This window comes from Neophocaena asiaeorientalis, unplaced genomic scaffold (genome assembly GCF_003031525.2).
Source record: "Neophocaena asiaeorientalis asiaeorientalis breed wild unplaced genomic scaffold, Neophocaena_asiaeorientalis_V1.1 scaffold915, whole genome shotgun sequence".
In the NCBI taxonomy this organism is placed as follows: Eukaryota; Metazoa; Chordata; class Mammalia; order Artiodactyla; family Phocoenidae; genus Neophocaena; species Neophocaena asiaeorientalis.
Window position 1 is genome coordinate 260,124 of NW_020172448.1, and position 13,166 is coordinate 273,289.

Genomic DNA, 13,166 nt, shown 5'->3' on the forward strand with positions numbered 1-13,166 from the left:
TTGACCTTTTGTTCTAGCCTATTAACCCTATCTAGTACAAGTTCAATTACGTTAAACTAAAAACTTTGCTGTAAAATATTAAATGCCAAGCTCAAAAAATCATGAGGGACATCCTCACAGCCCTTAGTTCTATGCACCCTGTTACTCCATGCATGTGACAGTAAAACCTCACTTCTGAAGTGATACTGATTCTGATAGAGTCTAGAAGAACCACATGATCATTCTTGTTCACCCCCTTATTTTACAAACTGAGGCCAGAAAACATTAAATGACTCACCCATTTCACAGCTTCAGTTGAACCACGCTGAAACCTATCTAATCTCTAGCTCTGATCCTTTATTCTCCATCGTGTCTCTGATTTATAGTCAAACCACCCAGGACTGTGTTAAGGATACTAGTATTTTCAACACATTATTACTTTTCACCACCCACTAAAATTCACTACTACACAAATAGGCCTAAAGCAAAACAAATGAGCACGTCCACAGAGTTTTGAGGTAATATTTCCTTTCCTCCCCACACCAAAATTTCCTATCCGCTCATGACTTTTCTTCTTTTTAAAAGGAACAATGGCCATCTGAGAACTGCTAAATTCTGCAACACTCCCAAGGCATAGGTGCAAGTTCAAATTTCTTTCTTCACTGATACTTCATTTAAGTATTCAATAGAACAAATGACTGAAGCTACAGAAAGCAACTACAACTTACTACTTATCCTCAAATGGAAAAAGCTGGTTATCTTTAAAAATATCTTTTTTACACCTATATGTAAATTGATTGCTCTTCAACATTTACCAGAATCCCAAAAAATAAAATCAAAAAAGTTTAAAATTCACTGTAAAGTAAAATCAAACATAGTCCAAACTAACATGCTATCATCACAGGGGAATTTTAATTTTAGTATATAGTAATAAGTGCTATTCCCCTTTCCACTTACTTCATACAACTAGAAAAAACTGTTTTACCACTCTCACTATGACACGTGAAAACAAACATTAATAACATCAAACAAAATCTGGATTTCTACCTGTGACTCATGTGAGGAAATGCATATTAATTTCAGATTTTTGAAAGATTTAAAGTCAGATTTTAATTTTATCCTTTTATTGACTGCCCAAAGACCCATTTTTATCTACTTTCAGTATTAACCAATACTGTCATTTTTGCCTGTAGCAACCTGGAACCTTACAGGTTAAGATAATATGCCATTAAGTGGAACATATAGCAATTTTCAAAAGAAACAGTGATGAACAACTTCAATGACAGAATTTACTACTTTCTAAGGGATAAAAGTAGAATGTGTACAAAAGTAAAACTCAAAGTGAATGTGCTTATGTTATTAGAATGGTACTTTCTTGGCATCATCAGAAGGAATATACACAAGAATTTACAATATGAAACATAACACAGGTGGATGAGCAGTCAAAGGGAAAACAAACACTGACAGCAAGAACAACTAGCAGCAAACTAATGATTCAGAGTGTCAGTCACCTTTTTTTCTGCAAAGGATATGTTTTTTTTACACACACACACACACATACACACTTTCTTTTTTATATTCTTTTCCATTATGGTTTATCCCAGGACATTGAATATAGTTCCCTATGCCATACAGTAGGACTTTCTTGTCCATGATATTGTTAGTTTAAATGAGATATCATGCCTTAATTACAAAAGTCAGCTCATAAAAATAGAAATTAAGTTTGGGTCTCAGACGCTGAGGAATTTAACAGTGGGAAAGTTATACTAGTGCATAGAATCCACATACTCTACAACATATTGACTGACACAAAGGAACAACTGAAAGGAAAGAGCAGCTCAGCACTGATGCAAACACAAAGTAGAATATACCACATTAATAGTGAATGTGCTCATTTTTCTACTCTTTTACTTTGGACAGTAGTCCATTAGCCTGTATATCTTCTTTTACTATGATTTATGTGGTTCACTGCTATTTACTTGTGAATAGAAAAATATGTGAGCCCTGAGAGGTGTTTTTTCTGTTTACAAAAAGCATCTATTTCTAAGCATGCATAAAGTTTAGTAAAAACTTTTGTCTTCACAAGCAAGAAACTGGGTTAAAGTCATTTTAAGAGCATCTGTTAAATCTCAGTACTGTATATGTATGTCCCAGATAATCTACACATTTTCTTTAGCATTTGAAAATTAATTGCTGGTCTATAAATTTCTGAGCTCTATTTTAAAATAATTTTCTTTTCCAACTTAGCATTATTAATCAAGTTGAACGTGACAATGTTCTAACAGTCAGAAAATTCACCTCTAGTGAAGAGCAAATCCTAATTTTAAAAAATAACAAAAGGGCTTCATATACTACTTAAGGCCTATAATTTACTAGGTTTTGAATCATCAAGTCCTTCCTGATTCTAACTTTTAAGATTACTGAACGCCAAAATTAATGCTAAACATGAGATTCTGAGATGCCTCCAGTGTCCCAAGCAGTCAAATTCAATGCAATTAAATGTGCTGAGCTGGTGGATCCTTATAACTACTGCAAGTAAGGCCAAGGAAATTGCCCATAAGGCTCTAGAAATATTGTTTCATTTCTTTAAAAAAATTAAATGTTGCCCCCCCAAATTTCTCTGAACACGCATTCCAATATGTTATAAATTGTGTATTTTATTTTTTACTTTTTTTTTTTTTTTTTTGCGGTACGCGGGCCTCTCACTGTTGTGGCCTCTCCCGTTGCGGAGCACAGGCTCCGGACGCGCAGGCTCAGCGGCCATGGCTCACGGGCCCAGCCGCTCCGCGGCATGTGGGATCTTCCCGGACCGGGGCACAAACCCGTGTCCCCCGCATCGGCAGGTGGACTCTCAACCACTCCGCCACCAGGGAAGCCCTAAATTGTGTATTTTTGAAGAAACTTAGTATTACAGAACAATGTCAAGTAATTATAATGTCACCAACAGTTAGTTTCACTTTTTCCTTCATAATAAATATGCCTGGAAAGATGATAAATTTCAAGGAAGAAATATTATTTCTTATAGAAGTTCTAATTTAAATAGACCAAAGAAAAAATGTAGAACAGCAGCTATTATGCATAAGTTAGTCATAATATTTAGCAGTTTTTAATGTATAAATACAAAGGCCCCATTCCTAACCCCCAAAAAAGCCAGATTTCACCAATAGTTGGGATTGGTACAGTTCAATTCAACAAATGTTTTAACAACCTTCTGTATGCCAGGCACCTACAGCACCAACAATACACTGATGAATAAGCTCCTATTCATGCAACTTACCCTCTCTTGAGGAGGACAGACATCAAACAAGTGCGAGACTATCACAATCAGGGGTACAAGGAACTGTGAGAGACAAATCTGATCTTGTTAGAGGTTTGGAGACTGTACTGAGCACCTACACTCTCTTGTCCACTGTCCCATGAGTGAGAATATTCCTTTCCCATTTGCTTCACCAAGGGGAGGAATGTGGTCAGTCTGTGGCCCACATCAACGGCTACCATTAGGTTTCTTCTCTCTTGCTCTCTTTCTAGAGGGGTGGACCTCGGTGCACTTGATTCAGGGCACTGATCACCCCTGGTCTACACAGTGCCCTCGCATCCGATATGCTACCTTCTCAAAGGAGAATACAGAGTGGGGCCCATAACCTTTGTATTATGTTCCCAACTGAACCAACAGACCCAACCACCTCCACTAATGGTTTTAGAGTATTACTCTTCGGTAGTAAGCGCAGCTGGCCTGTGATCGTTCTGGTCACACTAGTCAACTAAAGTCACCTGGCTCTATTAATCGACAAATAAAAGTTCCCCTACTGAATTTTAAATAGAACTCAAAAATGTATATGACACGTAGAGACAAAGCTAATGCATGAACAGATGCACACCTGTACTGTAAAGCTTCTCTTCTTAAATTCTCACCCTAGAAAACACACCCCAAGTTCTAGACTATCAAATGAATCACAAGACTGTCCTGAAGACCATATTTTAATAGCATGAGAAGGAAACAGGCTACAAAAAACAAGGATGAGGGCTTCCCTGGTGGCGCAGTGGTGGAGAGTCCGCCTGCCGATGCAGGGGACACGGTTGTGCCCTGGTCCGGGAAGATCCCACATGGCGCGGAGCGGCTGGGCCCGTGAGCCATGGCTGCTGAGCCTGCGCGTCCAGTGCCTGTGCTCCGCAACGGGAGAGGCCACAACAGTGAGAGGCCCGCGTACCACAAAAAAAAAAAAAGGATGATACGGTCCGTCTGGCTCACTCCACTCCTTAAGACCCAGTCCTGATTATCAGAGGTCCTCCCTTGGGGTTAGCTTAGCTTTAGTATACTGCTGGATCCATCACCAAAGGTTATTAACTATTCCTTAACACCTGGTACAGAAAGCCCCTCTTTCTGAGATTGCTTTAGCAAAAATAAACAAACACACAAAAGAGTGTGAAATAAATCAAGACTTGATTTCTCACCCTGGGTTTAGCCAGTTGCCAGCTGTTGGTTTTAAATTCTTAGGTGCTCAGTGTGTCCTCCTCCGTAAGATGCAGACAAAAAATGTTTTGGAAATTTTAAATTAACAACAATGTCAAAAATGTTGGAAGATGAGCAATCATGTACCCTACTGTGCCACATGGATCCCTAGCCATTAAAAAGAAAAGAACAAGTGAGAAATTACGAGAACAAAAGGGAAAACAGGGGAAAAAGGAAACAAAAATAGAGGAGGATCAAGAGAAAAGAAAAAGGTGTGTAAGTGAAATAGTAGCACTTATCACTATTTGATTCACAGTCCACACCAACTACCTATCCTATGTGCTCTTCTGTTAAGTAAGATGCCTCTATACACCGACTTGCTTGAAAATGAGGAAGTAGGACAAGGTACCTCTAAAACAAGCACTTAAACCCAGAAATTCCGTAGCTTCTATCAAATTTCCTTCCAACCTGATATCTAAGGATTCTATGAAAGTACTTCAGTTTGTGAAAGCCCAAGCAAAAGAAGAAGAAGAAGAAGAAGAAAAAAAACAACAGAAGAAAACATAATGTTGATTCAGGTCAGTCAAGGATTACCAAGACAGGTAAGAGTAGCATTTTACTAACAGACTGAACAATGCATTGCTTTGAGTTCTGCTTCAATAATACCAAACATCCAGATATTGGGAAAGAACCAGGTGGTGAATAATAAACACCTTCCATCTTCAATCCTTGACCTCATGCAGATTCAGTCTATTTCAATTAACTTTTTTAAAAGGCATGGATGTGTTAGGGAAATAATATAAATACATATCTGAACTCCAGAAAAAATTTTTTACCCAGATTGTTCACTTACACAGTTTCTCTCTTATTTGGCCAGATACAATATAGTTTCTTAATAAAAGAATGTCCCTTTGCAGCTTTTATACAAACCCTTTTGTTTATCTAACATTTATTTGGCATTTCAAAATCCAAAGCACACTAGAAAATACTATGTATATGAGCATTATTACTCATCCTTGTGTCTCCAATACGGTTTCAATTTGACTACCTTTTAGTGTAGAGGGACTACTCAGCTTGAGTCTTTTGGTTCAAAGTTCCATAAATTTTAAATGAGGAAAGTAAAAAGAGGTGGAGAGGTTTATAACTGCAGTTCTCACGCTCCAACAATAAAAGAATATGCCTGATGTGTACTTTAAAATACATGATGTGCTGCAAACCTCCCTAACTCCAAAATTTCTTTCCTGACCATGGTCTACTCCCAAAATGAAGCCAAATACTCCTCATCTCTTGATTTCTGCATCCTTCTGATAAATTCACAAATGCATTGTCAATTTCCTCTTCGTATTACAGAGACTAGTTCATTAGCATAGCACAGTCTTTAAAATAAAATTACTGGGGGTGAACATAGGACAATAAAAATAAAAATCATGTTAAGAACCGTAACAGTCAAGAGATTTAACTTTTCAACCAGGAAAAGCTATGGCTCTGAATTTGCTACAACTGCTCCTTGAAGCGCACAAACATCATTTGCCTTGGGAACACTTGGATTAAGACCATGACAAGCTTTTTAAATGAATTATATCAAGAAACATAGTTGCTTTCTCTGCCTCAAAGAACACTGTAGCAATTCTGAGGTCCACTTCACAGGAGCCAAGAACCTTCACGGCTGCCCTTGGTGACTACATCTTCCTTATGCAAGTGCAGGAGCAGGACATCAGCTCTCTGAGAACTCACAGCAACTGCGGCAGAAACATTGCTTGGAAACAGGGTGCCTTCCCAGTGGGACTGATCTTTGAGAAGCCAGGCTGGGTGAATGCTGCTTGAGTCCTGCGGCTCTCAGGTTGGGGGTAGGTTTTTGTTTTTTTTTTTAAATCATTTTCTAAAAATCAGAGAGAGACTGGTTTTCTCTTCAAAAGATGGCATATTCTCGTGGAAAAGCAAATTATTATCAATGAAATTAGCTGTGTGACCTCAGGCAAGTTACTCAGGCATCTCTCAGACTAGGTCTATGTAAAGTAGAGAAAATGATACCTATATGTCACAGGGGAACTGTAAAGCAGCCAGCACCATGTCTGGCACAAAGCAGGTATCCCCAAATCCACTTCCTTTCCCTACTCCTCCCCGCAATAAAAAAGGAAAAGGCAAAAGACAGGTAACTAAATAACCTTTTTATATTTCAAGTATTGACCCATCATCTCTACTCCTTTCAAAACTATAACCTTGAAATCTTTACTGTTTACTGTCAACAACAGCATATATTGATATAGTCAGAATTTCAGAATTTAGAAATGAAATCTAACCTCCCTGTTCTACAGATTCTACACATGCTGCCCAGAGACATAAAAGGCCTTTCCTTTCATCAGCATCATACATTGATTTAGTAGCAGAACCTAAGCTAGAAAAATATGTGTGGAATAACAAAACAGAAACACTTTTTTAAAATATGCTTTTCAAAAATCAGACCTGAGCCTATCTGACCCATTGTGTAAATATTCCCTTTAGGGGAAAAACTGCAATTGTGGTTAGTTTCATTTTGAGGGTATTTCTTATATCTCATTTGTAAGTGTTTCACATGTTTTCAAATACTTTTTCTTGCTGTTCTCCACCTTCTTCTGTCCTCCTTCCTTCCCTTAATTTGTTTCTTTTCCAGGGTATAAATCTACCACTCTACGTAGATTACTATAAATTCATAAATTCGGGAATCAAAAAAGAATTCTTAAAAAGTATGCTTTTTAAAAACCAGCTATAATCCCTTAAACATTTCATATCTCTCTATTTCTAGGTAAATTCCTTAAGACAGAAGTCTCTTTTAAACTTCTAATCCTCAAACTTTGACTGCGTTCTGCTATATGTCAGGCTCTGACATATTATGTCATGACACTTAACCACATTATGTCATTAAATCTCCACAATTATAGTAATATTCTAAGATTGCTTATAAACATAATTTCCTTTCTTACTATTGCAATGCTAAATTATCATCTTTTTTTAACGCAGTAACATATTTAACATGTTCACATGTTATGTACAGTACAGGCAAATTCAACAATTGAAAGCACACAACTACAAGAAGCTAGCTTAGCCGCTACATGACTTAGCGTTTCTCTTACCTAAAGCTAATCACCTTACTTTTACCTAGTACCCTCACATAGCTGGTAAAGAAGGTAGAAGTAAAATAATCAAAGCAGACTGCAAAAAACCCCACAAGTTCCAAACTCCTTAGCTCCTGAGCTATCCTCAATCCATCAGCAAATTACAGATCTGAAAACAAGGAGTAGCCCTATCATTTAACAGGAGACTGAAAAACGACTTTCTTAATTAGAAGTCCAAGGCTGAGAGACTCCTTTCCACCAAAGCTCTGAATAAACACCAACATCAGGTCAATCAGAGCTGTCCTGGTCCCAGTGGGATCTTAAGCTGATGACTCAAATTCCCAGCGAGCTTCTAGTTTAATTTCTTGAAACTCTAGGCTTAGTCACACAGTGACCTGGAATTTAAGGCAAATAAGGGTCTCTTCCATCCTTAAAGATATTTTTGCTGAATGACACAAAGTTAAAGAGGGAAGATGGGTTTAGAGCTTTTTAGAGTTTTTACTCCCCGAGGTGTACCAAGTTAAAAAACTGGAGACAGTGAACCATGCTAGCTTTGAATTTCAAACACAACTATTAACCCTGTCAGAGAAGCAAGTCCATTTCCAAGTTTTAACAAAATGCCTTTTTTTTTAACCCCAGCACCATTTATTGAAAGAGGAAGGAAAGAAGAATGAAAGGGAGGGAGGGAGGTGGGGAGTCACAAGCACCTTCCTAGACAAAGTTTCAACATATTCTGGAGTTCTTCTTGAATTTATTTCAATCAAAAAACATATAAATTATAATTTCTTTAACAGGTAATTATCCATACAATATCTTCAATAACTATCTTGTTTAGCTTTAAAAAAAATCTTAGTACTACTAAGTAAATACAGTGGAGTACTTTTCTTCCATAACTTCAAAGAGTAATTTTTTTCTACATTTCTGAGTTGCCAGTCTTCTAAATTCTTCAAATCCGCTTCTCATTATATTACTCCTAGAGTTCTAGGCTAAATGTTATCTCTAGCTTGGTTCAAGGTGCTAATTTTAACAAAATCCTAATAACAATGGTAAACTGTATCATCTTTACTTTTTCCTCATTCTTGTTCTCAACGTTTTATGAATTTAAGAAAAATTATCTGTTTCAGGTGTAATGATATCTTAAAATGCCATGTTTTATTTGTAGTATTTGCAAGGTAGTGTAGGGATCAATTTGAATTCTAAGTTTCATAATGCAGAGTATGTAATATAACAGTGACAACAATTAGTATATCATCCTACTTATCTCAATACCTATACTTATTAGGAAAAATTAAAATTACTCTTCATACCTGTAGCAAAACAATAGGAAATTTCTATTGTAAATAAACTCTAATTTTTAGAATCCTAAATATTCAATTTGAACATTAAATTTCAAGGAACAAAAAACAACAGATGGGTATCTGTATTACAGTTTGCAAAAAAACCCTGCTAAGATTTCAGAGGTCTCTTTGGTCCCAACTTTCCCCCTACCCTTGAATCACAAGGTAATGTGCTTAAAGAAAGCATTCTTTCTGGGGTTATTTACATGAAGTTATCTTTATGAGAAATCTTATGAAAGAGTTCTCCAGTTCACCACCCAAACCTCAGCACTCTGTTTTCCATGTTCAATAAGACCCTTGGAAAACACTACATCTCAAAAGAATAAAGAAAAGGTGGTCTATTTTTAATTCATTTCCTTCCAAATAAACTATTACTCCCTAACTCCTGGTTCTATGCTGGTACCCAATTTTGACCTTCCAGTTTAGATATATTTAAGAGACATTCAAAAACAGTGTACACATGCACAAGTGGGGAACCTGTCATTTCTCCCCCTCAAACCACCACTATTTTTATAATATTGATGACCTCATAAAAGGAACTCCATTACCATCAGCAATTCATGTCCCTGCTTCAGCACCAGATGCAACCAGGATATGGAAACAAGATCTCTCTCCTCCATTTACTTTTTATTCATTCCAACCCCTGGATATAACCCTCAGTTCCATTCCATTGGCCTGCTTCACCATCTGACACGCTTGATTTTTACCTTCTCAAGTCTTAGCGACCATCCTGGTGTCATATTTCCCTAATTGTTGTGTTAATCTAAATATTACAGAATGAGTTTGCTCATTTTCCCCCAAGACAGTCCCCTCAAAAAACTGCAACTTAAGGAAATGCATCTTGAACAGTTTAATTCTCAGATTCAAACTCATTATCCTGAAAGCCCTCCACCCCTCCCTGCCCCATATTCTGTTCAGAGTGTTTCTTTGACTTTTCAATAGTAATCAAAAGTTGCTTTTCATAAAAACATTTCTCTAGTTGGAAGACGGGTACAAAGGGTTTTGTTAGAACAGTAAATGCTTTTTTCTCTAGTCTTCATCCATGTTAACGGTAAATCACTATGAAACCAACCAAAACAAAACCCACCCTCACTGTGTGTAGCCACGTGAAGGGGCATATGGAAAAAGCTTAAGAGTAAAGAACCTTCATCCCATCACAGCCAAGAAGGGAAGCTACAAATGAAGGCAGTTTTCATGGAAGAAAACATCCACAGATGTAGAAGCTACTTATTTTAGAAAAGGGGACAAGACAGCAAGAGAGCAATAAGGAGAGAGAGAGGTGGGGTATAGACAAACAAACTGGAATGCCTCTTCTCTGTTCACCTACACTTTAAAACCTGACTGTATCCGGCAATCTAAAGTTTGAAAAGCAAAACTAAACCTATCACAATTTAAAGTGAACAATTTTCTCTTGATAAAAATTAGCTGTTTTGAACTTATTTGGGGCAGAATTATTTTTTTTAACCTTAAACACAAAGCTATCATTGCTTTTTCAAAACACTTAAAAATGACCTGTTAAGTTTCTTACAATCGTAAAATTTTAAAACTGAATACCTAATCCCTTTAACATCATATATCCTAAGCCACTCTGATGTAAAATTACTTCTATGCCACTGTCTTCTAGTACTGGTTTGCAATGGAATCTGTACAATTAATAATAACCTTCTTCCTTCTCATCTTTCTAGAAAGCCAAGAATGACATATCTCCTTATCTCCCTATTTGTGCCATTAGATTGACATATTTTGCCTCACCTGTCACCTTCCATAAAACTCTGCTTTCAGATGAGTTAATTCATTTTTTAGTTGTCCTCAATGTTCTAAAATAGTGATGTTTGACAGAATTAATACAGTGCTCTAGTTCTCTCTGTTCAACTGGTATTTAATTAAAGATCTTGGAGGCATCTTTGTCTCCAGTTACACTGCTTAAAGAAGGAATGTTACTTCCTACCCGGACAATGGGCTAAACCACATGGCAACAGAGCTGCCTTCCTAAGGTCTCCCATTTAACAGATTGTTTTACTGTGTTTAAGCTACCAGCAAGACAGATTACCACTTTATTTAATGTTGATTTTACTTTTCACATCTCTGAACCACAACTCTACTATAGCCTACATTCTCTCTTACCTTTAAAGTGGCCAGCATTTCTGAACTTGTAATGCTCCCTTATATTTTTATTTGATCATTGCTTTTGTTTTACCTGGACCTCAAAAAGTCCTAATGGTGTTTAATTTGTAAGATTTCTTGAATCTCTGGTAACCATGCAGAGAATCTTTAAGCAATGAGAGCTACCTGGAGCACAAGCAGAAACTTTCTTGCTTTAAATTCTTTTGAATTAGAGTCTTTAAGCAGTGAGAGCTACCTAGAGCACAAGCAGAAAATTTCTTGTTTTAGACTCTTTTGAATTAATATCTTTTGGCGAATAGCCCACTCAACTTAATATGTCATAATTTTCAATTGTAAAGGTAGCATGGATAATTTAAATTGGCACTTACTATTTATTACACAAATAACTGTTCTCTTGGAATGCGTTTTGAAAGCTAGCATTTCTCAATAATTCTTTGGCTATATCGGAACCACAAGAGACATGTCAATTTAAGCAAACTTCAGGAGCAATAAACTAACAAACAAGACTCTAGGTGGTGGTATAGGTTATTTTTTTATCATGATGTTTTGCTCTTAAAAAACTGCAAGAGTCAGAGGAGCCTTTAGCCTCTTTTACAGACACCTTTTTGTTGCAACCTTACAATATTTTAGGGTGTTAAATTAGTAAAAGTTTAGAGACACATTCAGGAAATGGGTCCAGACATTAAAACTGGTTTTCAACTACCTCAAAGGCACTGTAGAGAGCGCACTGGAGTAAAACCAACAGTGAGTAGTCCTCTTTTTTGTTTGTTTTTAATACGTATTTTCCTCATGCTCCTAGGGCACTTTCAGGGCTAAGTATGCAAAGAGGTCTTTCCCCACCAGAGTGTATGAAACAGGCTAAAGTAACAATCCTACAGCCTGCAGGATAGGGGCTTGCTCCATTGACTGAAACTTCTTTGTCTCTAGGAACTAATTCCAGGCAGAAAAAAGTTAGCACTGGTGACGAAGCCACTACTCTCTGAACCAGCCAAACTCAAACCACATTACCAAACTGCTGGGCAAAACCAGAGCAACTTACTTCGAAACTGAAAAGCACTTCAAAATACTCCAGGCAGCAACCCACACTTAGGTGCCAGGCAGATGAAGCAGCATTTGTTTAAAAAGTCCACTTATTTCAGTGTCTCTTCAACAAAGGTGCCAAACTAGTGATTAAACATTGAATAATCACATCAGGAAGATGCCACCCACTTGCTAAACCCATGATTCACTAACAAGCAGGTTCAATGCAATTCATAACTTTAAAGAAATGAAGTACCAAAGCTCTTTGCTTCACAAATACCACTCTCCACTCCCCCCAATGTAAACAGCAATCATCATCTATAAACGGACAACCATTTTCACTTTGAACACCTATGGATGGTCTCTCTTCCTCTAGAAACAGTTTTTCCCGCACAATCTCACATTTAATCATTTACATTACCGGAGACAAACTCCAACTCAGTTCCACCAACTGAGTGAAAAATCCTTGTGGCTAAGAACGTCTTAATTCTTTTCCGAAATAAAAATGCTTTATTAAAAAATTTTAAACGCAAAACTACTTATCATTCTGTTCTTCTACTATCTTCAAAACCCAATTGCAATCCCTAACGAGATAGAAGGTAGAAACTCCTGTAATGCTTCAGAGATCAACATGTGTCACAGACTCCCAGCTTGTTCGCCTCTAAGACACAGTTGATTCCTTTGTTCCTTCAGACTGAACACCAACTCTTGATTAAAATTTGGAAACTACTTTGGAAAGGATATGACGGTTTGTAGAATATTTCCAGGCAAACCCTTCATAAAACAACAACATGCACTAGTAGTATTAGAGGACACAGATATAAGAGTGAAAAACAAGCCTCCAGAAGCCTCCCAGGACCTGCACGGAGCTCACCCTAGATGTGAGCCCGGTTTCTGGCTCAGGGGTAAAGTGATGGTTGAGGCCTCGGGTCGAAGAGGCCTCTCCCTCGGGAAGGGAAGGACAAGTACCGACGGGCTGGGCTGGACCCGGGGGTCCTCCGGGGGTCGGGAGCGCGGTCCCTTTTCTTACCCACTTTCCCCGGCCCGGGATCCGCGAGCACAGAGCTGGGAGGCACCCGAGTGAGAGGCGGGGAGCTGCGTCCGGCGCCGCCCAGGACGCCCGGGGCAGCAGGAGCGGCGCGGCGAGAAGCGCCCGGGGCTCGG

At 37.9% G+C, this 13,166-nt stretch overlaps 1 protein-coding gene across 3 annotated transcripts in view; it reads right to left on the minus strand.

Annotated features, from left to right (window-relative positions):
* Positions 1-13,166, minus strand: part of NRIP1 (nuclear receptor interacting protein 1) — a 96,094-nt gene that overhangs the window by 78,827 nt on the left and 4,101 nt on the right. The window lies entirely within an intron of this gene.